The following is a 26448-nucleotide window of genomic DNA, read 5'->3' as shown; positions in this document are numbered from 1 at the left end:
CGAAGGCGAACCTGTGATCGCCGAACCTAGTCTTGTTTCCCTCGCAAGGGCGTTAATTTCGAAGAGCTGTCAAAGGTGGACACGTTAAGCTTGATATCGGAGCAAGCTGCGGATGACTCGCCGAAAAAGTGCAGAAATAGGATTCCAATGCCATCAAAGAAAGTGTTGTTCTTTCTTAAAAATGGGGTCCTCTATCGCAGTTACACTGCCAAGGGTGGGCGAGAGTACGACCAGCTTGTCGTCCCAGTCAAGTACAGGGCTCAACTCTTGGAGCTTGCTCACGCTAAAGGCTGGTCCTGTCACTTAGGAATCAAGAAAACTAAAGCGCGGCTTTTAGCTGAGTACAATTGGCCCGGATGCTTCAAAGAAGCTGAGCAATTTGTCCGTTCGTGCGACATTTGACAGCGAAATATAAAGCCAAACGAGAAGGTCAAGTCCCCTTTAACCTGTGTCCCTATTATAACTGAGCCTTTCAAAAGGCAAGTAATTGATGTAGTGGGACCTCTTCCGGTAACCAAATCAGGATACCGATACTTGCTTACGTTTCTTTGCCCAGCTAGTAAGTTTTCAGAGGCGGTGCCACTACGAGAGCAGACTTCTACGGAAGCCGTGGATGCGTTACTCAGTGTTTTCTCGAGGGTTGGTTTTCCCAGTGAAATTCGGTGCGACTTGGGAAGCGTTTTCATGACTGCACTAACCTCTGGCTTTTTTGAAAAATGTGGCATAAAAATTAGCCACAGTTCTGTCAGCCACCCTCAAAGTAACAGCGTGGAACGTGTGCACTCTGTTATGAAGCGAATTCTGCGGGCCTTATGCCACGAGCATGGAAAAGAGTGGGATGCGGCAGTGCCTGCTATGCTGTTCGCCCTTCGTTCCGTCGTTCACGAATCAACCGGGTTTTCGCCGGCGGAATTGGTGTACGGCCGTGCATTGCGTTCACCGTTGCGCCTACTCAGAGAAAGGTGGGAGGGGGACTCCGAAAATCCCTCGGTGGTAGAGTACATTCTAACGCTCCTAAACCGCCTCCACAACACGCAAGAATTAGTGAAAGCTAACATGATGGAGGCGCAAGCACGGGCCAAGAAGTACTACGACAAAAACACTCGCTTGCGTTCGTTCGATGAGGGCGGCAAGGTTTTGCTTTTACGTTCGGCGAAAGCAAATAAATTGGAACATCAATGGAAAGGACCAGCTACGGTAGAACGAAAATTGTTAGACACTGACTACATGGTTCGATTACCTGATCGCCGTAAAGAAGTGAGGATATTTCATTGCAAACCTGATGAAACCTTACATCGAACAAGTGCATGTCGCAAACATCCTTCTAAACGCGTCCGAAGGAGCTGCGCCAAAAGTTCCAGTTCCGGTGACTTTGCGTGATGATCTCACAGCAAAAGAAATTTTGGAGATTACGGTTAGTCAGGCGCAGATAACGAAACAGCAATTCGCCGACCTCGAGAAAATTATCTCTGATTACTCTGATGTATTTTCTACTGGGCCTGGTAGGCCCAGTAGAAATCATCGTAGGTGATTTGATCACCTACGATATAGAACTCTGTTCAGAGTTGCCGGCCACGGGTAAGCCGTATCGTTTCTCGCCTCGACAGGAACGTCTCATGAGGGAGGCAGTCAAGCAAATGCTAGATCTTGGACTGGTTGAGCCGTGTGAGCCGGACTACGCCTCGCCTATGATTCTTGTGGAGTGCCCGGGGAAGGATCCTAGACCGTGTGTTGACTACAGAAAGCTAAATTCCGTAACGGTCACTAAGCTGTTCCCTATTTCGAACATGGAAGCCTGCATCGAGAGAGTCAGCTCGGCAAAGTACATTTTTACTTTTGACCTTGTCCGCGGCTATTGGCAAGTTCCGCTAAACAACAGGGCTAGCGACATCGCTGCTTTTGTAACCCCGTTCGGAACATACATGCCGCTTGTGCTCAGCTTCGGTTTAAAAAACGCTCCGTTCGTTTTTTCTCATGTTATGAACAAGGTGCTTTCGGGGGCAGAAACGTTCGCGTTTCCGTACCTTGATGACATTGCAGTTTTTTCAAACACTTGGTGAGAGCATAAACAGCATTTGCGCGATGTCCGGTTTGACAGTGAAGGCGAGAAAGTGCAAGTTGGCGCATTCCGAGGTAAGCTACTTAGGCCACGCGGTTGGTCAAGGAAAGAGGCGTCCGCAAGAACTGAAACTCTTAGCTATCCATGAGTTTCCTTTACCGAACACAAAGAAAGACTTCTTTCGTTGGTTTTGTAAATCACTATCAGCAGTACATCCCTCAGTTTTCCGAGTTAGCTAGTTCGTTAACAGATGCTCTCAAGAAGAAAGAGCCTGTCCGGATTGCATGGGACGAGGTACGGCGCCAAGCCTTTGAGAAATTGAAAGTTGCGTTAATTAGCCCTCCTGTGCTGGCCAGTCCCGACTTTTCGAGACCTTTCTTGGTACAGTGCGATGCAAGTGAAAAGGGGTTGGGCGTCGTGCTGAGCCAAACTGATAGCAAGGGGGACGAAGACCCAATTCTGTTCGCTAGACGGAAGCTGACGGCAAGGGAACAGAAATACAGCACTGTAGAGAAAGAATGTGCCTGTATGGTCTGGGCTGTAGAGAAGCTGAGATGTTACCTTGACGGTGCAGAATTTGTTTTTGTCACGGATCATAAACCACTAACTTGGCTGAGTCAGATGGCTCCCAAAAATGGTAGACTCTTGCGTTGGAGCCTGACATTACAATCATATTCTTTTCAAGTGAAACACAAGAAAGTAAAGCTCCACTCAAACGCTGACAGTTTGAGCAGAGCAGCCTAAATAGATTTAATTTTTTTCTTCCTCTGTAAATAAGTTTGTCCGCAAGGTGCAGCTTCTGCACCTTGCGGTTTTTCCAACAACCTTCCCGGGAGAAAAGTCCCTTGGCTTCGAGGCTTTGCCGCCTGCCATGGACAAGTGGGTCAAGGTTCTAGGAGTCGCTTGTGCTGAAGTGTGCAGCTGACGGCTCGTGCAGCACCCTTCATGAACGCTTCTAACCTGGGACACCGCAGTTATTGCGAGAACTGTTTCTTGGTTGCCATTATTCCGAGGCTCTGCCCTTGAAGGGGGTAGAAGTTGTAACGTATTTTATATGCATGATAAGCGGGACGGGGCGCATGCCCAGTTTTTGGTGCGAACTCGATAAAAAGCCACTGCACCGGCCGTGAGAGCGCTTTTTGCTTGAGATGGCACTGAAATAATGTCGCCTGCCAGAACGAAGATGTCGTCGCTCCGGCCATCCTGGCTGAAACGTTACAATGGTGAGAAGCTTTTTTTTAACAAAATGCTGGGTTGTGAGGATCGAACTGCTGAGCATTTGATCTTCACAGCTCAGCCGTCACGTACTTTCTAAGAAAAAAAAGGGCCGCAATACTTCAGTTCGACGTACAACGCACTATAGTCGAACAGACGGCCCCAAATTTGTTCTAGGGGCGTGGTAACGGTGTGATCTAACTTATTAAATAGCTAAAGTATGTTTAAAAGACCAAAGAATGAAAACACTGAGGTTTCGTAGTAGGGTCAAGAAAACCCTGATAATATTTTTTTTCGTAGTCAGTAACACGTACATTAGCTATTTTAATAAGTTGTACCACACGCCCATCATGGCTCTTGTGAAAGTTAGCACCGTCAGATCGACTTCAGTGTTGCTGTACGTGGAACTGAAGTTTTGGGTGTTTTATATAAAACAAAGGGTGTAATAATACACCCTTTTGTTTAAAGTGTACGTGTTCGTCGATTTCCGAAGCCGTACGTTTCCGCCGTACGTATCAGCCCTGAAAATGACAGCACGGTCAGAACCTATTTTCTATCTGCGACCGTGACTCGTGCATAATCTGACGTTAGTAAAACGCTGGATATCATGGCTTTTCCAAATAGCCGCCATCGCTTGATCGCGCCGCAGGCGCTCCTATAAAACGCGGGCGAAGCGTCGCCAATTTTGTATCATGGCGCATCCCAAATCCAGGCGCGCACGCTCTTATTGGTCTGCTGTGCCTGCCGGTGACGCGCCGCCATTATTGAGTAGCTCCGATTGCTCTACTGTAGATGCCGGCGCCGCGCCGCCGCGCCGCCACGCCAAACAAGGTTGGCGACGGCGCTTCGCCATTTTTGGCTCAAGTGCGTTGCAGCATGCCCCAGCTTGGCGGTGCATGGTGCGCTTTAGTCGCTAGTCATTACAGGCTTGCACCTAAAGGCCGAACTCAGTGTAGCAAAGATTAAGTGCAAACTACGCGCTGCAGAAATCTACTACAACACGACGCAGCGTATTCGTCGGAAACTAAATTCCAAGCAACAGCACGCGATGTACGCCGCCAAAGCCAAACCATGATGTCAGGGCGTATTTTGCCTGAGCAACTTCATCTGCATAAAAATTACGCATTTGCAACCGTTGAACACTTGAGTGCAAACCGACTCACAACAACATCAGCAAATAGGGTGTTCACAAAATACATTTGGATGTTCGAGCGTGGCTCAAACTTCACAACCAGACGATAATCGGAGGCCATACTTTTTTTTTACTATAGTGCTCGTGTTCCGCTCCGGTCGTTGACTCCTACTGGTAGTGGCGCACTCCGGGGGAACAAAATCTAGCTCGCCGGGATCGGCGGCGAACAGCTCGAGCTCACCCCGAGCGCTCAACCTGCATGCGCAGCTGCGAGCATGCAACTCGAATGCTCCGGAAATGCTCTGCGCCATGTATGAGTAAAAAGCAACGAATGAATTGCAGTGCATCCGCCTTAAAGTTCTACTAGTCAACCGGCCGCTACTGCGTCAATCTTTCCTCCACCCATACCAAAAGAGGATTTGTTGACTGTTTAATAATAGCAATTTATGAGCATTTTAGTATATCTCTAAACTATTCAATATTCACATTAAATATAAGTCCCGAGATAGCTCACAGTTCTTCGGACAAAATAAGTCTTTCGTGTGCCGATTTAGGGCCCTGAAAAGCTAAATTGAACAAGGTATCACCAAAACTGGCGGGAACGCTTGCCCGCTATACATAAAAGTTTGCTCTTTTTTGTAACTAACAAACCGTCAATAAGATCAAATAAAAAAAGCGAAACAATCTTGTTTTGTTTTTTCCTCTTTTTTTTACCTCGCAACTACCGTTGTACACGTACATCTACCCGCGCACGTGCGACTTAAATACTCGCGTAAAGCCGCATGACCTAGGTTGAATCATTCGCAAACTTGTGTCGTTCTCCCGTAGTTACACCTCTGCTGCAGCCTCAGCCGTTAAAATTGTCCTGGAAGCCATGTCCAGCGCTTCGAGCTTCTTCAAGGAACGGCTCGCTCTCGTAGTCGGAGGTGGGGGGGGGAATTGGCAGATCTGTTTGTCTCGCTTTCGCCAAGGAAGGTTGCCGAGTCATTGTGGCTGATATGAACTTGGAAGAAGCAACGGCTGTTGCCAAGTCTCTAACGGGTAAGAATGATGACAGCTCCAGGCTACCATCTTGTTGGTTTGTTTTTAATTGTTTTCAGATTTGGTTATAGACCGTTCCATCCCTTATCACCTGGGCGAGAAATGCTGAACACGCCTTCTGAGCATGCGCAGCTGCTCTGCTGCGCGGCATATCAGACGCTGGGGAATACACAGCTCAGTGACTCAGCATTTTCAATCCGGGTTGTAAGATATGAAAAGTTCTACACTACGCTAGCCGGCGGTAGAAACCGTCGAGTCACTCAGGCAGCGCCGTAAGCGCAACGTCATAACGGTCACCTTCACCCGTCCGCTGGTTCATCCAATCAAGCACAGAGAGTGCGCCCTGACTTTTAACTTTCAGTCTTTGTGCCTGTGCTTGTTTGTCTTTAGCCGGGGTCACACTGCGTATTCTCGATTTCCACTAGACACAAACTGAAACAAACGGCAGCCACAAGGTTCAAACACATGCCGGATGCTCGCGATGGTACCTTTGGCATGTGCTTAGTGGTTTGGTGCTCGTGAAGTAACCATGACTGATTGCAAGCCTGCCAAAGCGTAGACTCCTATATACCGACAAAGCCTGGCAGGTCGCTGCAAAAAGCGGCCGCCGGAATGGAAAAGGTGGAACGGTAGACAACGGATGAGACGAGAGCCTGTGACTTGCGCCGCGCTGCTGCGACACGCCGAAACATACTTCTCCAGAGCGAAAAACTCTGTTTCGGGTCCTCCCCGCTGCGAAGGCTGTGCGCTGACGTCCAGGCTACCCGAGAAATGGCTCTTTGATGTTGTGTGCTAGCAGATCCTCCCGCTCCAAATCTGCGACCGGGCATTCTGTGACTCCGTCGACGAACTGCCAGGCTTTGTGAGTATAGCGAAATCCATAGCCAAAGATACCCTCGCGACCATATGAAGCTCGTGTATGAGCATAGCCTCCTTTATTCTACGAAGCCGTGCCCAATCGCCGAAGGCTCTGGTTTGAGGCTTGTCGCTGTTGTAGCTCTTTTGGGACTCGAGCGCCTGCCAGACATCAGTCACCGCGATATCCGTGGTTCGAATGCCGCAAGCCAAGTTTCCAGTGTTGGAACGCGTCACAAGTAACGATGTTACTGGTTACGCGCAAGTTGTTTTACTAAAGTACTCGTTGGAATCCCAATGACTAACGAGTAAAGAAATGTCTTTGTTATTTTACGGTATCTCCTATCAAACTACGTTACTCGTCACTCGTTACGTTTGATAAAAATGGCCGCATGGTTGTTTGAAAAAAAAACATTTATGTTTTGAACACTACGTGAAACAGGCAAAGAAACCCCAAAAAAGCTATGTATAGACTGTTCCTAGGAAGAGCGGATAGCAAGAAAATGCCCTCCCCAATCACCCAGCGCGTCGCCTGCTCCACCGAGTGGGCCGTACCTAACATCCGGCTGACGTTCAAACTCGGTTTAAAATCGAGTCATAAATTTCAAGGGCAAATGCGCAAAGTCCCTTGGCAAGGAACCGGCAAATGATGCCATGAACGAACATAACGTCGACGACAAGTACGACTACGATGACAAGCTCCAGAACGACCAGCCGGAAGAAGACATCCCGCTCACGACAGCAAACACGGAGGACACGTCATCCAAATCGAGCGAAGACAACGCGGCGAGGGACGTTACGACTATACCTTTACATTCAGCAAGGCGTCTTACGACCAGACGTGCCTACGTGACTGAAAAAAAGGAACTTTCTTCTTAAGCGCCCCTAAGCTTCAGCACGCCCACGTTTACAGGTCCGAATACAAAGTGCTCACGAGGCCGATGATATCCAAAAAGCATTGGAAACATAGGCAAGCAGTAACTAACCACTTTGGAGAATATCGCGAAGGGGGTACTTAAAAGAACTACGCTCAGCTCACCTACTCATTAAATCCAGTGGACTCGGCGAAGGTGATTATGTCATAGTGTAAAAACATATGCAGACACCCCAGATTTGAAAAACAGGACGCATGGTTCAAGCTTTCTTCGAACGCGACGGACTCGTACGGTCATGCGCGGTAAAGCTTCCACATGGAAGGGTTATAAAATGACCGGTCCAGCTTTTGTATCCCCTGGAGTCCCTCTACAAATGAGCAGGTTTATGCTTATTGCGGGAGAGTATTTGTAAAATAATTTAATTAGAAACATAGCCTCCTCTATACAGAAAAAGCCTGGCAGATCATCACTCGACGCGGCCGCCGAAATGAAAAGGTAGAGTGGCAGACAAATGTCATGTAACGGGTGTTCAGCTGCGGTGAAACTCCGAAACACACTTGTCCCGAGCTATGCAATGTCCGCTCGTGCTTGTCGCGTTCCTCGGGCTACCACGTCTTTTCTCGTCGGGTTCGAAAATCATGTTTCGGGTCCTCGCCGTTGCCAGAGATGTTTGCTGACTACAGGCATTGAGAGAAATGCTTTGTGCTACCAGATCACCGCACTCGAAATCTGCGGCCGGGCACTCTATGGCTCCGTCATCGAACTGCCAGGCTTTCCGAGTTTAGAGGAGGCTATGTTAGAGCTTTATTTCTTGGGTGAAAACGATGAAAAGGACATGCCAGATCGCGAAAAAGACGAAATAGCAGAATGAAGACAACAACGTGCTGAACTCAGATCGCCTCAACAAATACCGAACGACGCAATGCACACCGAACGCGTCAGCGGATCACAACGTTTTCCACCAATGGAAATATTGTACATCAACCTTTTTTATTTCTCCTCTTAACGCCATTTAAAAAGGAAAAGTCACGGATGAGAGGCTTCGCCGGTTTTGGTTGTATGCATTGCTCGAACTTCGTCCGCGCTTTCATGTCCGTTTTAAACTCCCAAACTGAATTCGAGCCACGAGCTTCAATGGCGACAGTTCCTTAATCGTAAGGACACCATTGCTCGATTATCGGGTGCACGAAAAACGACAGAAAGCGTCGAAGACTGTTCGATGACCGATGTAGCTTGCACGGAATCCGGCAAGTCCGGCAGCGATGTCTTTAAGCTCCATCGCTTTCCAAGTGACCCCGATCTCCGGCGGCACTGAGTTGCGTCCGTAAATTGAAGAGACTTTCCCCAACGCCATGCTCTCGACTGTGCTCGGAACATTTTGTGAATGGAGCGCGCACCGAACTTAACGCTGTACATACTTTCAATGAACATGGGGTACGCTCGGAAGATGCGTGCAAATTTTCTCGTGATAATTGCTATTTCAGCTTGTAACTTTTTTTTGTAATTAAATTTATCTTAATATTGATATCTTGAAGTGGTGTCACGGACTCGACTTTATTATCTACAACCCGTGGTTGAAGCCCATTTCCGCCGCCGGGTGTGGCTAAAAGCTTAAAAAAGTTAGTTCTATCGGTTTTCTCTGGAAAATCCGGTATCGCGGTGGGTCGGCGGCAGCCGACGGACCGCGATACAGGATTTGCAAAGTCAGGGTACGTGTCGTCTTATTTGGTAATTTTAAATGCGCAGGTAAAGGACATGAAGCACTTCACGTAGATGTGGGTGAATCGAAGTCAGTGACTTCGCTCTTCAAGGACATCGCCAGTTTGTGTTCTCAGCCTGCAAGCATCGTGGTCAACTGCGTTGGGATTGGACACCCTAGGACCCCTTTCGTTGAGTTGTCGGAAGCGATATTTGATAATGTCATCCGAGTAAATTTGAAGGTAAATGCGCTAACTTTCAAAGAAGATTAGAGTAAGCTGGGCATGACTTTACGATAGTAAGCTCTTTCTTTCTTTTTTTATTCTCAAAATACGAAAAAAAAAAACTGCGGCGCATTGAAAATAAATATAATTCGTTTCGTTTCAGTTCAAATTTAGAATTGGACTATGATACAATATTCTACACGCAACCGCAAAATATAAATTAATTAGTGGCAATTTTAGTTTAAATTACATATGTCGTCTCGCGTACCTTTTCGAGCACAGGATTGGTTTCTGGGCTAGATTTTATGCGAAAGCTGTCACGTTCATGTTTTAAGAAAAAATGTTACACACAAGCAAGGACAACCCATATCACACATACAGATCCCATAGTTGACAAAGGATAAGCATGTTTTGTAAGGACACAGCCTTATTTAATGTTACGTACTCATGATTAAACATAAATCATTGTGACACGCGAGATTTAGCAACCGGCTCAGATGAAATCGAACGCTGGACCGTGGGATCTGAAACCCAACGTCCTTGCGTTTTTTTGTTTTTTTAATTTCTATTGCGGCGTCGCGAGAAAAAGTAACAGAGAGCAAAGAGGAGGACGAAATAGGTTTAACGGGAGCTTGGGCGAACACGCGACCGTCGGCGAGGAGAAGAGAAGCTCCTCACGTGATTCTATATAGTCAGGGTGCAGATCATAACTCACCAAAAGATTGCACAGAGTGCATATGACGTCACGACACAGCAGCCAATGAATAAATTAGCGGGTGTGATAAACAACCTCCACCACTTCAGTTACCACAAGGGAATCCTCGAATTCCAAAAGGATAGAGTACTCAAAGCGCTACACGCACCCTTGGAAAACGCAGATCCTTAGTACTTTACTAGGAGAATACGTTCTACTTTGGTCATGTGCGTTAGAGAGTGGGCCTTCAACGCAATATCTTTCCTGAACTGCTTGGCAAGCCACCGTAGGAGAAAAGGCCCACGCATTGCGCTATAGACGCTGCCGAGCTTTTCCGCTGCGCCGATGGAGAGGGCTGCCGCCGACGCACCGCGATACCTGTATTGCCAAGTCAGCAGACACGGCTGTTTCCGATGTCTCGATGGGTTTACACGAAGATAGATGGCGACAACCACCCCTCCGAATTTAAAGTGGAAAACCTCGAGGCTGTGAGCCTTTAGCTGTTCCTGCTAGGCAAAAGCTGTCGTGAGGTAAGATGTATTCCTTAGTAAAGTGTAGGGTGTCTGAAGTCACCAGGCTCGATCTTAAATAGACTGTAAAAATCGACGCCTGCATGAAGCAATTTAAACTTTTCGTTAGAGGTGCATTTCACAGGTTCGTTTTTAGTTGTAAAATTGCAAAACGTAGCTCCCTCCCTGTAAAAACTAGGGCGAAAACAAATTGCCAGGATCAACGGCGGGTGGCGACGCAGACGACTGAGCCGAGCGTAGGGGCGCTTTTGCCGCACGTATTGATGCATGGTGTCGGGAGCAGCGTCGGAAAGTGTAGCCGAACAGCGAAAGTAGGCAAACTACACACAGACGAAATACGTCGGCAGCAAGAACGCCGTCGTTGTGCAACTGTGTTTTCTTTTAATACTGAAGGCTTTGCTTTTGTTGTCCGCTTTTATTTCCAAACTAAGGCTGCACTACAAAAATATTATCTTCATTTTAGTGAATCACGGTCATCGCGTGCAGTCTTGATAGCAAGCTAGCGCCCTCTATCAATGCGTAAACCAAACGCGCCCCGCCAGGCGACTCGGTCGTCTGCCTCGCCGCCCGCTGTTGACCCTCGCAAGTGTTTCGGCCCTTTTTTTACAGAAAGAAAACTACGCATTGTAAGTCTACAAGTGAAAAAGGACCTGTGAAATGCACCTTTGACAAAAAGTCTAGATTGCTTAGTGCAAGCGTCAATTTTTACGGTCTATTTTACATCGAGCCTGATGACTTTGAACACCCAATATATTCAGAATCCGTGAAAACTTCTGAGTAAAAGGTACTCATCTTACACTCCGCTCCTGAATATATGTAAGCTTTTCTCGATCATTGTGATAAATTCGTTCAGCGCATATTTGTGTACTGTGTGCAACGAATTAAAAAAAAAAAAAAAAAAAAACTCGTGAGCATATTATGACGAACCATAGCACACGCATATTGCATGCAGGAAAAAACTACGCTCCCCGGGTATTTTAAATTCTGAAAAAAAAAAGATGAATATATTTTTATTCATGATCCTCATTGTAAATTTGTATCTGATATATATATATATATATATATATATATATATATATAGATATATATATATATAGATATATACTGCATTTAGTCGAGCGATTGCCGCACTATTTATGAACAAGGCCCTTTCGTCTACATTCCTGCAAAGAACATTTACAGCCAATCATCGCATTGCGCGTAAATGACCTAGCGAATCATTAGATCGAGAACACGAGTCTCCATACAAATGCAATCTGCAGAGATGGTATCTTCGCGCGAAGACATTATCACTCTCCTATAAACCACTAGAGTCATGCTGTCAATCGCGGTAATTGGCGATCCGCGTGCTCCGCGGAAAAGGGAACTCTCAGGTTTTCTTCATAAACAGTGCGGCTATTACTCGTGTAAATACGGTATACCCATACATTAAAACACACATGTGCGATTGTCCTTACTCGATACTCTTGATCATGTTTACGATATTTCTAAACGTTAGAGGTCTATCTCGATTTTAATTTAGGTGTCCCTTTAATTTGGCCGCAATCACGGCACAATTGACGAGTTTGCCTAATGAAAAAGAACACGACTACACATCAGTTTACGTGCTCTTTCCCCATGCTCGCAGGGAACGTTCCTGATAACCCAAGCAGCTGCCCGGGCTATGACTGCAGGAAACGTTCGCGATGGGGCCATCGTGAACATTTCAAGCTTCGTGTCAAAGCTGTGCTTTCCCTACTGCGGCGCGTACGCAGCGTCCAAAGCGGGGGTGGTGGCACTCACCAAAGTAACGGCAAAGGAGCTGGCGTCGGAGGGAATCCGTGTCAACAGCGTCCTGCCGGTACTCATGACCACGCCTATGGCCGGGACGAATAGAAAGCCTGACGAAAGAAAGAAGGCGGTGGACGACATTCCTCTAAAAAGAGCCAGCCGCCCCGAAGAGGTGGCCGACGTCATCGTGTTCCTCTGTGGCCCCTGAAGCTCTTTCGTGACGGGCGCTGCTGTGGATATCGCGGGCGGACTGTAGTTGACGCGCTTCACCGATGCCTCTTAGATGACAATTCACGCCCCTTTATTCTTCAAACGACAGCACTTGCGAATCCGGGCAATGTTATATAGCTTGCGTCCTCTTCGCAGCTAGCGTGTCTCGCGACGTGTCGACACTATAGATTTTTTGCCGAATTATCCAAGCATCAAAGAGAATGCCGGGAAGGTATGTGTACACGCGCTGCGCGCGCTGGAATCTGCAGCTGTAACTGTTTCGTCAGAAAACATCTAAAACAAAGGCACTTCGAACCCGCGTTCCACAAACACTTTATTTTGGTTATTGAATTCAAATATTTTGAACGGGGAAGGCGTGCGTGGGAAGCGCGTGTACCTACGTTCCCAGTATTATCTTTGATGCAGGATAATTTAGCGAAAGGTCTATTGAGACGCCAGCGCGCTTCGACGCCAAGACGGAAGCGCCTGCCGCTGGGCAGGGTCACTCGTCGAGCCTCAGCGGGTTTGCCACTTGTAGCGCATTGGGGATTCACAAATAATGACGTCGTGTGCACGTTTTGTCGTCTATGTGGTATTGGCTTCACTTTTTTACTGCTGGATTGTTTAAGTCGATTACTAAATAAAGTCTACTTCACAATAAAGCCTGTTTCAGTCATTTGAGCTAAGTACAACTTATGCTTCAGTTAGAGTTCAGCTACGCTGATTGGCAATTTAAGAAACACGGAAAGGAACAACTCCCGCGAATCTAATTCTCACACCACACTCAGTCCGATTGATATATCAGCCTATAAAAGAACCCAACTAGTGACAAACCACGAAGCAGTATATCAAAAGACCACGCCCCGTGTTGTTTTAAGCTGACATTAAATTTAGACGCCCGCATTCTAACAGCTGAAACATCATACAGCTCTAGAAGGCGAGAGAATTTTTGGGCTAAAAGTATTTCGAACCAGACATTACACGTTAGCCAAATAAAGTAAGTGAGTAGCGTTTCTCGTTACTCGATCAAAAAGTAACTAAATACGTTACTCGTTGCCGATCTCCCCCCCCCCCCAATAAAAAAAAAAATGCGTTACTCTACCTCAAGAGTAGCGAGTTACAGTTCTCTTTACCTTGACGACCAATTACACAGCTGCTTTTGTTTCATGGTTTCTTGTCTTCTTTTCTGTAGTCGTTTATCTTAAGCAGTACCTGTCTCGCCATGTTTTTATCGGTTATGTTTCCCTGCATCATTGAAAATACGTCTCGGGCGAGGCTAAAAAGTCTTTCTATTAACGCGCTCACTGAATGACCGGCAGTGTTGCGATTCAGGGAGAGATGGTTAATCTGGGATTCCCATTTCTGTATTGTTCTCTCTGCTTCCAAAATTCCAAGGTGACACTGGGTTCTGTGGCTAACAGCGTTGGCAACATTCGGGTTTACATTCAGCCTCTACACGAATCTTGAAGGTTCAACCAACGCTCCCTATTGTGTTCGCTGGCTGAAAGACATTCCTGGCTCAAGAGTTCGACTGACGTTTTCTTGAACAAACGTTGCCATACTGTCATTCTCTTTAGTTGTTTTTCGGGTTGCCAATCTGCCCTTGTTGAAATACACGCATACTCTGGTCAGAATGAAGGAATATGAGATTCACCTGCTTGTCACACAATGGGCACATTTCGCTAAACGAACCTGAGTTTAAGAAATGCACCAGAGTATTGCTTATTTTCTAGGTTCATTATGAAGATATAGTGAATGTTGTGCGACTCTTGAATTTTACCCTAGCGCTGGAGAGTTTTAATAAAATCCGGAAATATGACCATTTTGACTGTTTCAAAATCATTTTTAAGCAATTTTGAAATTAAAATAACGTAGATGTCAAAGGTGAGAAAACGAATACTAGTACGTACTACAGGTGTGTATTATCTTAGGTTTAAGACCCTGATGGGAAGCATAGCTCTCTCCTTATTTGTGTATTTCCGCAAATGAATTCGACAATCGTTTTCGCTACATTTTTTTTTGCAGCGGGTACAACGAGAAGGCGACACCAGCGCCAAATGCCTAGCAAAAGCCCCAAGCCAGAGCATTTATTTCTTATGCCGTTTTCACGAGTTTGCACGGACGAGGACTCGCGGCACGGTCCCTATGCTTCGCGTCGCCGAGATCAGTTTTGCCGTTTGCCGAAGAATGATTTGTGATAAATTTCTGACCTCTGCACCACTCAAAAAATATGACTGTGGAGTGGCGACACATCTATGACGTAGTGATTCCAAAGCAACGTGCTGTGTCTCGCCGCCGCGGGACGAGCTTTCACTTTAAATTCTAGAGTTACCTCGGTCGATGCAACGATATGTGCAGCCAATCTAGCAGTAAGAACGGGCTACGTAACCTCGCGATGCGCGAGTCCCTAAATCACACCGAATAGTCACACACCCTCAGTAAAGCCCCTTGATGTGCTTCTTTTTCCTACAAGCGTAATCAATTCCTCAAATACGCCAGTGCACTATCCCGTGCCTCGTGCGACACTTGAAAGAGAATGGTGGCGCAGCACTAAAATGAGCGGCTACGGAGCGGCCTCTGAAAAACAATCGCGGGGCGGCTCTCGCTCGTAGTCTCGTGGTACATGTGTTCAGCGTTTGCCGACAGTGATTGTCGGTACTGGTAAAAAAAGGTCTAGCCTGTATTTTATGCATGAACTTTGACTCTCAGCATTACTTTGGCGTCCCTAGCTTCTATCGGCCGCTTCACACCTCGGTCAGTACAATATAGTGCCAGATTCAGAAAGTAGGTGTAGCTAATACTGGCAAGGAAATGCGCACCAATATTGGTTAATGTCAAGGAAGTTAGTACAGCCAAAATCTGCTAGAAAATGTGCACCAATTTGGTCAATATTGAGGAAGCTAGGGAAGACAATATCGGCCGGGAAATTAAAACAATATTGGGCGCGTTCGTGTCGCTAGAGAATGTGCACCAATATTGTGTCATACTGAAAATGCTTGTGTAGCAAATATTGGCCTGAAATCTTCCATCAATATTGATGAATAATAGGTTCACAGCAAGGGCAAATCTTGGGACTGTATAGGGCCGGGCTGCACTCGCCCATATCGGCTAATATTGAAACGGGTGGTGACCAATAAACAATAAATAAACAGAAATAAATAAACGTTTAATGCGGCGAACTTGTGCCAAAAATGAAAGGGTACAAAAGATAATAACGGAGCGTCGCGGGCGTCGAAGTCGGCGTAGCAGCAGAGTCGAACGCTGGGCGAAAACTGACTGCGGATCAGCACGCGGAGTCCCTTATGCACGCGCGTTGGGTTCTGGAACAATGGGCCTAGATTGTTCGGCAACTGGAACATTCAGAACTCGATCTGAGGAGAATGTTCTCGAACTCACGAGAACGCAATGAAAGAACAAATAAAAGGGCATTCCACTGACTGGAATCGAACCCAGACTTTCTGCACGACAGTCAAGCACGGTGACTACTCGGCCACGCGCGCGGTCGCTCGCTGACGAGCGTGGCATTACTCCCCCCTTTAAAAAGGCATCGTCTCGATGCCACGTAAAAGACAACAAAACAGAGCGAAACAAACAAAAAAAAATGGGAACATACGGAGGCTCGCGAAACAATCCTATCAAGCGGTGCACAAGATCACAGTTCGCAGTCTTATCGCGCGTAGTACGGCTTGAGGCGCTCGACGTGGACGACTTCCGGTCGTGGAGCGCGGCGTGATGAAGTCCGTGTTCCGTCGGTCATCACCTCGTAGTTCAGATCCCCGAGTCGACGAAGTACTTTGTAGGGTCCGAAGTAGCGCTTTAGGAGTTTCTCACTGAGACCACGGCGGCGGATCGGTGTCCACACCCACACCCTGTCTCCGGGCTGGAAGTGGACGTCCCGACGACGAAGGTTGTAGCGGCCAGTGTCGACACGTTGTTGGGCTTGAATACGGTGTCTGGCGAGCTGGCGGACTTCTTTTGCCCGTTGGGCAACCACCTGGGCGTCGTCGCTTCCGTCGAGAGCCGGTTCGTGGGGTAACATCGCGTCCAGCATTGTCGTTACTTTACGACCATCAACCAGTTGGAAGGGTGTCACCCCGGTGGTCTCTTGCGCGGCCGTGTTGCAGGCAAAGGTGACGTACGGTAACACCTCGTCACATGTCTTGTGCTCCACGTCGACGTACATGGAGATCATGTCGGCGATCGTCTTGTTGAGTCTCTCCGTCAGCCCGTTGGTCTGGAGGTGGTACGCCGTTGTGCGCCGATGGCTGGTGTGGCTGAGACGAAGGATTTCTTGCGTCAGCTGGGCCATGAACGATGATCCACGGTCTGAGATCAAAACTTCGGGAGCGCCGTGCCGGAGGACGATGGATTCGATAAAGAATTTGGCGACTTCCACAGCAGTCCCTATCGGAAGGGCTTTCGTTTCGGCGTACCGTGTGAGATAATCTGTGGCGACAATAATCCATCTGTTTCCTTGCGTCGATGGTGGGAAAGGACCAAGTAGATCCATTCCGATCTGCTGGAACGGTACGGTCGGGGGAGCGATCGGATGCAGGAGACCTGTCGGCTTCGTCGGCGGTTTCTTGCGTTGCTGGCACTCGTGGCAGGACCGTGTGTAGAAGTGAACGGTCTTCGGCAGCTTGGGTCAGTAATACCTTTCACGAATTCGGGCCAGCGTACGGCTGTAACCAAGGTGTCCGGACGTCGGGTCGTCGTGACAGGCTTGGAAGATCTCCGCTCTAAGGTCGGTGGGGATTGCCAGCAGCCATGGTGTGCTGTTGTCTCCGAAGTTCTCCTTGTAAAGTGCACCTTGTCGGAGGACGAAAGTCGGCAGGGCTCTCGAGAAGACACGGGGGATAGTACCCCCTCGTCCTTCGAGGTGCTCGATTAGCGCGCGCAACTCAGGATCGTCTCTTTGACGTCGTGACATGTCGTCGGTGTTCACTGCACCTAGGAAGCACTCGTCGTCTTCGTCGTTGCCGCTGCCGGAAGGTGTTTCGATGGGGGCTCTGGACAGGCAGTCGGCGTCGCTGTGCTTGCGGCCTGACTTGTAGACCACAGTCATGTTGAACTCTTGTAGTCGCAGACCATCGAGCGAGGCGTCCTGTAGGGTCCTTGAGGTTCGCAAGCCAGCAGAGCGAGTGGTGGTCCGGGACTACACGGAACGGGCTCCCGTACAAATGCGGACGAAACTTCGTGATTGCCCAGACGACAGCAAGGCATTCTTTCTCAGTCGTGGAGTAATGTTTCTCCACCTTGGACAGTGTCCGACTTGCGTAGGCGATAACTCGCTCGGTACCGTCTTGCACTTGAACCAGTACCGCGCCAAGTCCAGCGTTACTTGCGTCCGTGTGAATTTCGGTTTCCGCATCTTGATCGAAATGTCCTAGAACAGGAGGAGTCTGCAGTCGTCGCTTCAGCTCGTCGAATGCCTGCTGCTGCTTCTCGGCCAATTCGAACGTCTCGGCGTCCTTTGTGAGGTTTGTGAATGGTGCGGAAATCTTCGCAAAATCCCGGATGAAGCGTCGATAATAGGCACATAGTCCAAGAAACCTTCGCACGGCCTTCTTGTCTGTCGGTACTGGAAATGCTGCGACGGCGCGAGTCCTCTCTGGGTCGGGGCGAACGCCTTCGTTACTAACCACGTGACCTAGAAACTTCAGTTCGTCATAGGCGAACCGACACTTTGACGGCTTCAGGGTGAGTCTGGCGGTTCGTGTGAGTTGGAGAACTGCTCGGAGTCGTCGCAAGTGCTCGTCGAAGTCGCTGGAAAACACTACGACATCATCGAGGTAGACGAGACAGCTCTGCCACTTCAGTCCTGCCAGTACGGTGTCCATGACACGCTGGAAAGTTGCTGGAGCCGTGCACAGTCCGAAGGGCATCACCTTGAACTCGTACAGCCCATCTGGCGTGACGAAAGCTGTTTTCTCTCGGTCCCGTTCGTCGACTTCGATCTGCCAGTAGCCGCTCTTCAGGTCCATGAATGAAAAGTATCGGGAGTGGCGCAGCCGGTCTAACGTGTCGTCGATGCGGGGGAGTGGATAGACGTCTTTCTTCGTCACTGCGTTCAGCTGCCGGTAGTCCACGCAGAACCTAAGCGTTCCGTCCTTCTTCTTAACCAGTACAACTGGAGAGGCCCACGGGCTGCTTGAGGGTTGGATTATGTCGTCATTCAGCATCTCTTGCACTTGCTCCTGGATCACCTCCCTTTCTTTTACGGAGACTCTGTACGGCGATCGATTCACAGAGCGCGCGTCGTCCTCGGTAACGATGCGGTGTTTCGCAATGGTGGTTTGGGGCACCCTCGACGACTTCGCGAAGCAGTCACTGTATTCGGCGAGAAGGTCACTTAGCTGCCGTCGTTTCGGGCCTGGAAGCTTGCGGTCAATGTCGAGCTGCGCTGGCGCCGTAATGTGTTGCTGAGGTGGGAATGATTCTTCAGCAATCGCAGCGATTTCGGCGGAGTTCCGAATTTCCTCGACGTGGCCTACAGCGACACCTTTCGTGAGGTGTTGCGCTTCTTGTCGAAAGTTTGTCACGAAGACCACGATGCGCCCATCCTGAAGTTCAGCCACTCCTCTTGTGACGCCTATTCCTCTTTCTAGGAGTAATTGAAGGTTGCCTTCAAGAACAACTTCGCCGCAGGCAGCTACATTGGCCACTACGGGTACGACAACACTTGATCGCGGCGGCAGGTTCACGTGGTCGGCAGTGACTCGGATGGCGGCTGACGCTGTTTGAGGTTTCTCTGAAAACGGAACGGGCTTGCGCAGTGTCAATCTGTTCTCACCAAGGTCGATGACGGCGCCGTATTCACACAGAAAGTCCATGCCGAGAATAACGTCTCTGGAACAGTCTTGTAGAACGATGAACTTCACAGGGCACGTTTCACCGCGGATCTCGACGCGAGCAGTGCATCTCCCGATGGGTGTGATGAGGTGCCCTTCGGCGGTTCGTATTTGAGGTCCATCTCACGGCGTGGAGACTTTTCGAAGGCGGCGGGAGAGCCTCCCACTCAAGACCGAGTAGTCTGCTCCGGTGTCCACGAGTGCAGATGCGTCGTGGCCGTCGATGACGACGTTTAGGATATTGGACACCACTGCAGCGGCGTCGTTTTGGTCTCTGCTAGCGTTCGAGTGGGGGCCCCCCGACGTTCGTGGAGGATCTTGGCGTCGGTCGTCTTCGGCAACTCCACCTCCTGGGGTTGCCGCGCCTAGTTTCCCCGGCGAGGAGCGAGGGGGGACAGGCTTTCACGTCGTGGTCGGTGCATTGGCGAAGCTGGACGTCGCGGTGACGGCGACCGGAACTCTCGGCGGGACGCAGGCTCGGGGGTCTGAGGTCGTCGCAGGTACTCGTCGATCTCGATAGGGTGTTCGCCATGACGGCGGCGCGGGTCGTTCGGGTGGAACCCGCGTAGCACGAGTCGTCGGTATGGGCATCGGCGGTAGGTGTGGTCCGCTTCCCCGCAATGGAAGCACAGAGGGCGTCGGTCGGGCGTTCGCCACACGTCGGTCTTGCTCTGTGCGCGAGGCTCCGGGCAGGCGTACTAGACCTGGTCGTTGTGGCGTCGGTCGTGCTGCGGCGCAGGAGACTGACGTCGGGGCGGCGTGACATAGGTGCGACGAGGAGGCGGTGGCCGTCGGGCCACTGCGGCGTAACTCAACGTCGGTGGTTCCGGAGCGGTGCTGACGAGAACCTCGGGCTGCAGCGCTTGATGGACTTCTTCCCTGACAATCTCGGCGATTGAGGGTGAAGCTGGGCTTGCGGCGGCAGGTAGAAGTTTCTTGATCTCTTCCCGGACGACATCTCGGATCATCTCGCGGATGTCCGTGGTGTTGCAGCCGGAAGGCGAAAAGGAACCGACGCCGGGAACTCGGTGATAGTGTGTGGCTCGTGCTTGAAGGGCACGTTCGATGTTGGTGGCCTCCGTCATGAAGCCTTCGACGGTGGTAGGCGCGCTCCGCGCAAGACCACCGAAAATGTTTTCCTTGACGCCACGCATCAAGACTCTGAGCTTCTTTGCTTCGGATGCTTCGGGATCGGCGCGGTTGCTCAGTCGCAGGACATCTTCCACGAAGCTAATGACGCCCTCGTTAGGGCCTTGAATCCTCGCTTGAAGAAGCTCTTCCGCGCGTTCTCTTCGTTGTTGGTTCGTGAACGTTCTTCGCAACTCAGCTTTGAGTTGCTCCCAGGAAGTGATCGAAGCTTCGTGGTTCTCGAACCAGTTCCGGGCGGTGGCTTCCAAGGCGAAGTAAGCGTTTTGCAGACACCGTTCCGGCGTCCACCCGTTATGATGAGCCACTCGTTCGTACCGTTGGACCCAGTCGTCAATGTTTTCGTGGCTGTCGCCGTGGAATGGAGCCGGTGTCCGAGGAGCGACGGGTAGGTAGACGACGGCAGGAGCGGCGGGGGCATGCGACTGGTTGTCCATCGTCGTCTTCTTCGGCTTGGGTTTGTCCAGGAGCAAACCGTACTCCGGATCCTCTCCCTTGGTGCGGCGGCTGGTGCAAGTTTCAGGTTCCGCGGTGAGTGGTCTTCTCAGTGAGCTTGTAGTCGGGCTTGCACTGCGGGTCCTGGGAGGGGAACGCTGCACGGGCATGCGGTACCCCGCACCTCCACCAAAATGTCACGGGTGTTGACCAATAAACAATAAATAAACAGAAAGAAATAAACTTTTAATGTGGCGAACTTGTGCCAAAAATAAAAGGGTACAAAAGATAATAACGGAGCGTCGCGGGCGTCGAAGTCGGCGTAGCAGCAGAGTCGAACGCTGGGCGAAAACTGACTGCAGACCAGCACGCGGAGCCCCTTTTGTACGCGCATTGGGTTCTGGAACAATCAGCCTAGATTGTTCGGCGACTGGAACATTCAGAACTCGATCTCACGAGAATGTTCTGGAACTCACGAGAACGCAATGAAAGAACAAATAAAAGAGCATTCCACTGACTGGAATCGAACCCAGAGTTTCTGCACGACAGTCATGCACGGTGATCACTCGGCCACGCGCGCGGTCGCTCGCTGACGAGCGTGGCAATATTGGCATCATTATTTAACATGATGTGATCAGTAGAAAAATAACATATTGGTGTGCTGCCTGGTATGCAATGTGTTCTATCAGCCGAATTTCACTAAAACTTGTAACGTTTTTTTTTTTTTTTTAATTTTAACTGTTACACATAACCAAAACCTTAAGTGGTTACGTCCATTCCGACGGGGCACTGTCGTGTTGGTGCTCGGCGTGTAGGCGCGCTCGTCCGCCGCGCGGCCTCGAAAGCTTGTGGGCGAATAAGGAATAGTTTTCTTCTTAAAACGTAGTTTTGTATTTACACAAAATTGAAATGAGCCGCCGAGTCGCTTTAACTGTGGTCGACCGAAAAGGCGGCGCGGGAAGAGGTGATGAAACAAAGGGCGTGAGAGAAATACAAAGGGAAGTGATATCTACAAGGGAAGGCTCGTTGCCCGCACGAAGGTAATCGGCGAGTCGAAAATGTGTACCCTTAGCAAAAAGAAGCCGTACTTGAAACGAACTTGAAATATATTGAATATCAATATTCATTTTGTATTCATTCTGTATTATATTGTCCCCATTCGAAATATGTGCGCAAGGTATTCAAATATATCATAAATATTAATCAGAAAAGATTTTAGATATACCAAAAATATAATTCCTTCGCCCTCAAGATGCCATTTGTGCACTAAAAACCAGCTACACATTTTTTGGGGAATTTTGTTAGTATATGTGTCCGGGAGGTATTTGAAGGCACTTCAAAATAGAAACCACAAATACACATTAGAAACGAACACAAACACAAGCACCATGACGCACTGAACACCTGAATCACAGTCCCGTTGACTGCTCTAGAGCATTATAAAGCCTACATATTGAAGGTAATCATTTGGCCGGTGACCATGTCTGCACTTATTAAGGTTCCAAGTACGCGATCTTCTCCTCGGGAGGCTGTCAAAGGGGAAACAGTTTTTTGAAGTTTGTGGACGATATCTCTTACTAAAAGCATTAATACAACTAATAATAATTCAGCGCAGTCGCTAAAACATTATCCACAAAAACGGCTCCTAGAAGAAATGGTAATGCTTCTCTGCATAGCACCACCCAGGATGAAACGAGTCAAGCTAGTTTCTTCAATTTGAAATAGTTATTTTGCTTTTCTTTAATAGTTGACTATTTAATATGGTCATTAACATCAATATATTAAAGTCACTACTCCCATTACGTACAATGGTGAGCATACACATTCAGTGAACTAACATTGTGCTCACACAATTCCACGCCAAACATATATGCTCACAGCATTTGCTGAAGCTTTCCAGCATCAGCAAGTGTTGTGGTTGTAGTTCCCGAACCCCGTTTGTGATTGGCGTGCAAGAAACTCATCAGGTGTGTTCTTGATAGAAAACAAAATGAGAGAATAACATAAACTGGGCTGATTTATCAGTGTGATGCTGCACAACCCATTTGACAAACTAACCAAATGTTGTATTTAGGCATCTCAGCGTACACCACATCTGCTTGAAATGAACTTCTGATAGGCGAGCTTTTCAATACTTCTATTAGTTTAAATCAGACTACCAAAGTATTGTAGTCAAAAGACACTTAGAGTATAATACAACAGTATTTCCGATTTCCAGGTATTTTGGGAATATTTTGCACATATTTTTGATCGCTGCATTTTTATTAGGGTTGGAGTATATTTTTCATGAAGTAAATAAATATTTAAAAAAAAATTATATGAAAGGTATTTTGTGCCTACTAATTTAGTATTTACATATTTCAGAACGCATGAAGGAAACTTCAAATGTAATTTAAATAAAGGGATTTAAACAAAAAGATTTTCTGAAATATATTTTAGTACTAAGTAAAAAGAAAGAAAGTGTATATTTTTGGTCTATTTATTGTGTACTTGTAATTATGAGCTGTACTTCAAATACACTCAAATTAGAATGTGGTATATTTCAGACGTCTTAGTTTTCTCTAAGGGTATCCTGCGTTCAGCTCTCTTTGTGGTGTGTGGGCTTGTCCACTCTATGACAGAGATGACAAAATTACTTTCAAAAAATAATTAATTTACATTAAGAATTAACAGAAACTAAAGTTAAAGATATTACATTACAAATATTTTCAAACAGTAATTAAAATACTTGGACATTGCTTTCCGATACATTGAGGCAGTAATTCGTATTAATTGCAGTTACTTTACATGTAGCCAGTGTTGCGGAATGAGCACCCCCACTCCATTCCATTTCCATTCCGGGGAATTAGAGTTTTGGATAACTCAATTCATTTCAATTCCTAGAAATGAAGACACTGGGCCCATTTCCACTCCTGGAATGGCTGAATCGTTCCATTCCATTCCCTTAATTCCTAAACGTAAAAATTGGCGCTTGACAGTTACATTGTGTGGCCGGCATAAGCAGCATCAGGCTGACATTATCAAATGCAGATACAATTGCAAACAAAATGCTAAATTCCTCAAAAAAGCACTGATTTTACTAAGCTGACCGCTGGTGGCACAAAGTGATTATTTACAATGTACTGCAAACATCGAGAAAGCTCCTTGATATGTCGATGCTTGTTTAAGACACCGGTCTCGCGACCACTTGGCTCGCAACAAACAGCAAAACATAAATCCACTCAGCATGAATATCGGCGCAACCCTAATATTGCTACTCCATTTGTCGTTTTCGATAATTTTTGTAAGAGTTATTGCGCTGAGCGAAGAACGAACGCCCGCCTTAAGAGATTATGAACCTCAAGGAAAAAGTTTAAAAAGTTAGACAACCAGATTTCATATCGGACTCGAACACCTACTGGCCTTATATAGTTTATGTGCTCAAAGATCAAAGACGAATCCCCCCCTTCGACTGAAAAAAACGAAAAAATAATTCGGCAGCAGCTACCTTCTAATGGGAGCATACCTGATCGGAAACGTTGGCTCCGAGGTATCTTGTATTCAGTCTGCGTAGAGAAATATTTCAAGCGTCACGAGTGGGGAATCGCCGGTAGACTCTATACAGCAAAGACAGACTGAGCCTTCCGTCGGATACCGCACGTTGATTCAAGACCTCGCAACGACAATCGTGAGTCACGCTCCAGCCACAAACGCAGCACCTGGAGTGCCAAAAGTGACGTATTGCTATATCGCGAATACAGGGCAAGAAGCTTTTGCTCCAACGCGAGAAGGATACGACTACGTACGGGGCTTATATTATATACAGGTTTTTCAATATTACATCAGCACAACGATTCATGCTGCGGGAATAGTTACATTACGCCCTAAGTATGCTTCCAAGTGTTTCAATGCAGCATTAATATTTTTAAAGAAATATGTCCCTCCACCTGCATTCACGAATTTCTCATTTGCGTTTTTCCTTCGCATATTTTATTTAGAAAAGCAAGGACCCGCAGAACCTCTAGCTCTATTCCAATCATGCTTCGTGGTGCTTGAGTTATTTACCTAAGAAACAGTACCTGTTTTTGTACGTTGCCGTGTCTATCATGAATGGTTGAACTTATATGGGGGGGAGGGGGGGAAGGGAATATCGTTTTACTCTCTGTGGGCTATTGAACCCTTGAGCTTAGGTGCCACTGAGTTTTGTTTTGCGGCCACTTTCTCTCTCTCTCTCTCTCTCTCCTATATACACACATATATATATATATATATATAAAAGAAACTCCCTGGTGAAAACAGCAACAGCGGACGGTATATTTTCCGGCGTTTCAACCGAAGTCCGGCCAAATACCGTTGAGAATAATACAGGAAACTCCGGGCTAAAATGGGAGACGGAAGTAGAAAGCGATCCTGGCGGTGTGGAGTGGACAACTCGCCACTTTCCCCGGAAATGAATCAAGTGGGTCTGACTCACTAGAGAAATTGATAGTCTATGAAATATTCCCGTTTTTTGACGGAGCGTAGGCAGCATAAGATCGTGATATTGGACCTCTTGGTATTTTGATGTCAAAATGCAGTGTGTTGTATAGAGTCAGTATTTGTATCGCGATTTTTTTAGAATCTAGATAATTATTAACCTTTTCTGAGCTTGTCGATTTATTTGTTTTATTCCTACCGAAACATGTCTTATTGGATGCCCTTGGCTCCAAGTGACCATAATTGGCAATAGGCATCAATTTTTTATGAGACCGACTTGAAATGACTCCAAGTGACTAGAAGGGATTATTATTGATAATCATGTGATTTTTTTGTGTGCTTACTCGTATGAACAGCTTCAAGTAGCTTTTGTTGGCTATTAGCATCTTCTTTGACCAGATTGACCTGAAATGGCTGCCAATAGCTATTGATGAGATAATTGAGAATTACCCATTTCGGCGTTGTTGAATGCACATGGTTTCAACTGGCTAATATTGGCTATCAGTCTCCACTTTTATATATATTTGATAGATATGGCTACAAATATAGATGAGTAATGAAAACTGAGCTATTTCTGTTCATGAACTGGAATGACTTCAGGTGTCTATTGTTGGCGATTAGAATATATTTCTGACCAGATTGGCTCAATGGCTACTAATGGCTGTAAGTCAGTATAATAGCAAGTATCTGCTGTCTGAGTGTTTATGAATGAGAATGGCTTCAAGTGGCTATTATTGGCTATAAGCACCTATTTTCGAATAGATTGGCTGCAAATGGCTACAAACCGCTATTAGTAGATAACTATTGCTTGAGCTATTTTTTTATTTACGAAATGGAATGGCTTGTAATGGATAATGTTGGCTATTTGAAATTATTTTTGACCAGATTGAATTGAAATGGCTGCTGATGGATATTGATGAGATCATTAAACAATTATGCGCTATTTCAGTATTTAAAAATGAGTATGGCTTCAAGCGGCTATTATTGGCTTATGCATCAAATTTTAGATAAATTTGATTGAAATGGCTATAAATGGCTATTAGTGACTAATGTTGATATTTATGGGTGTTTTAGTGTTTACTAACTGGAATGACTTTAAGGGGCTATTGTTGGCTATTAGCATATATTTCTGACCAGATTGGCTTCAAATGGCTGGCAATGGCTATTTGTAAGTATAATTGACAATTATGGGCTATTTCAGTGTTTATGGATGAAAATGGCCACAAGTGGCTATTACTGGCTATAAACATTTATTTTT

The 26448-nt window shown here is 47.3% G+C and overlaps 1 pseudogene; it reads left to right on the top strand.

Moving 5' to 3' along the window:
• Positions 1 to 1282: 1282 nt before the first annotated feature.
• On the top strand, positions 1283 to 12349 carry LOC115331694 (annotated as a pseudogene).
• The last annotated feature ends 14099 nt before the right edge of the window (positions 12350 to 26448 follow it).

The sequence above is a fragment of the Ixodes scapularis genome, unplaced genomic scaffold (assembly GCF_016920785.2).
Source record: "Ixodes scapularis isolate PalLabHiFi unplaced genomic scaffold, ASM1692078v2 PGA_scaffold0__279_contigs__length_252992795, whole genome shotgun sequence".
NCBI classification, from domain to species: domain Eukaryota; kingdom Metazoa; phylum Arthropoda; class Arachnida; order Ixodida; family Ixodidae; genus Ixodes; species Ixodes scapularis.
This window is presented reverse-complemented; position numbering and strand designations above follow the sequence as displayed.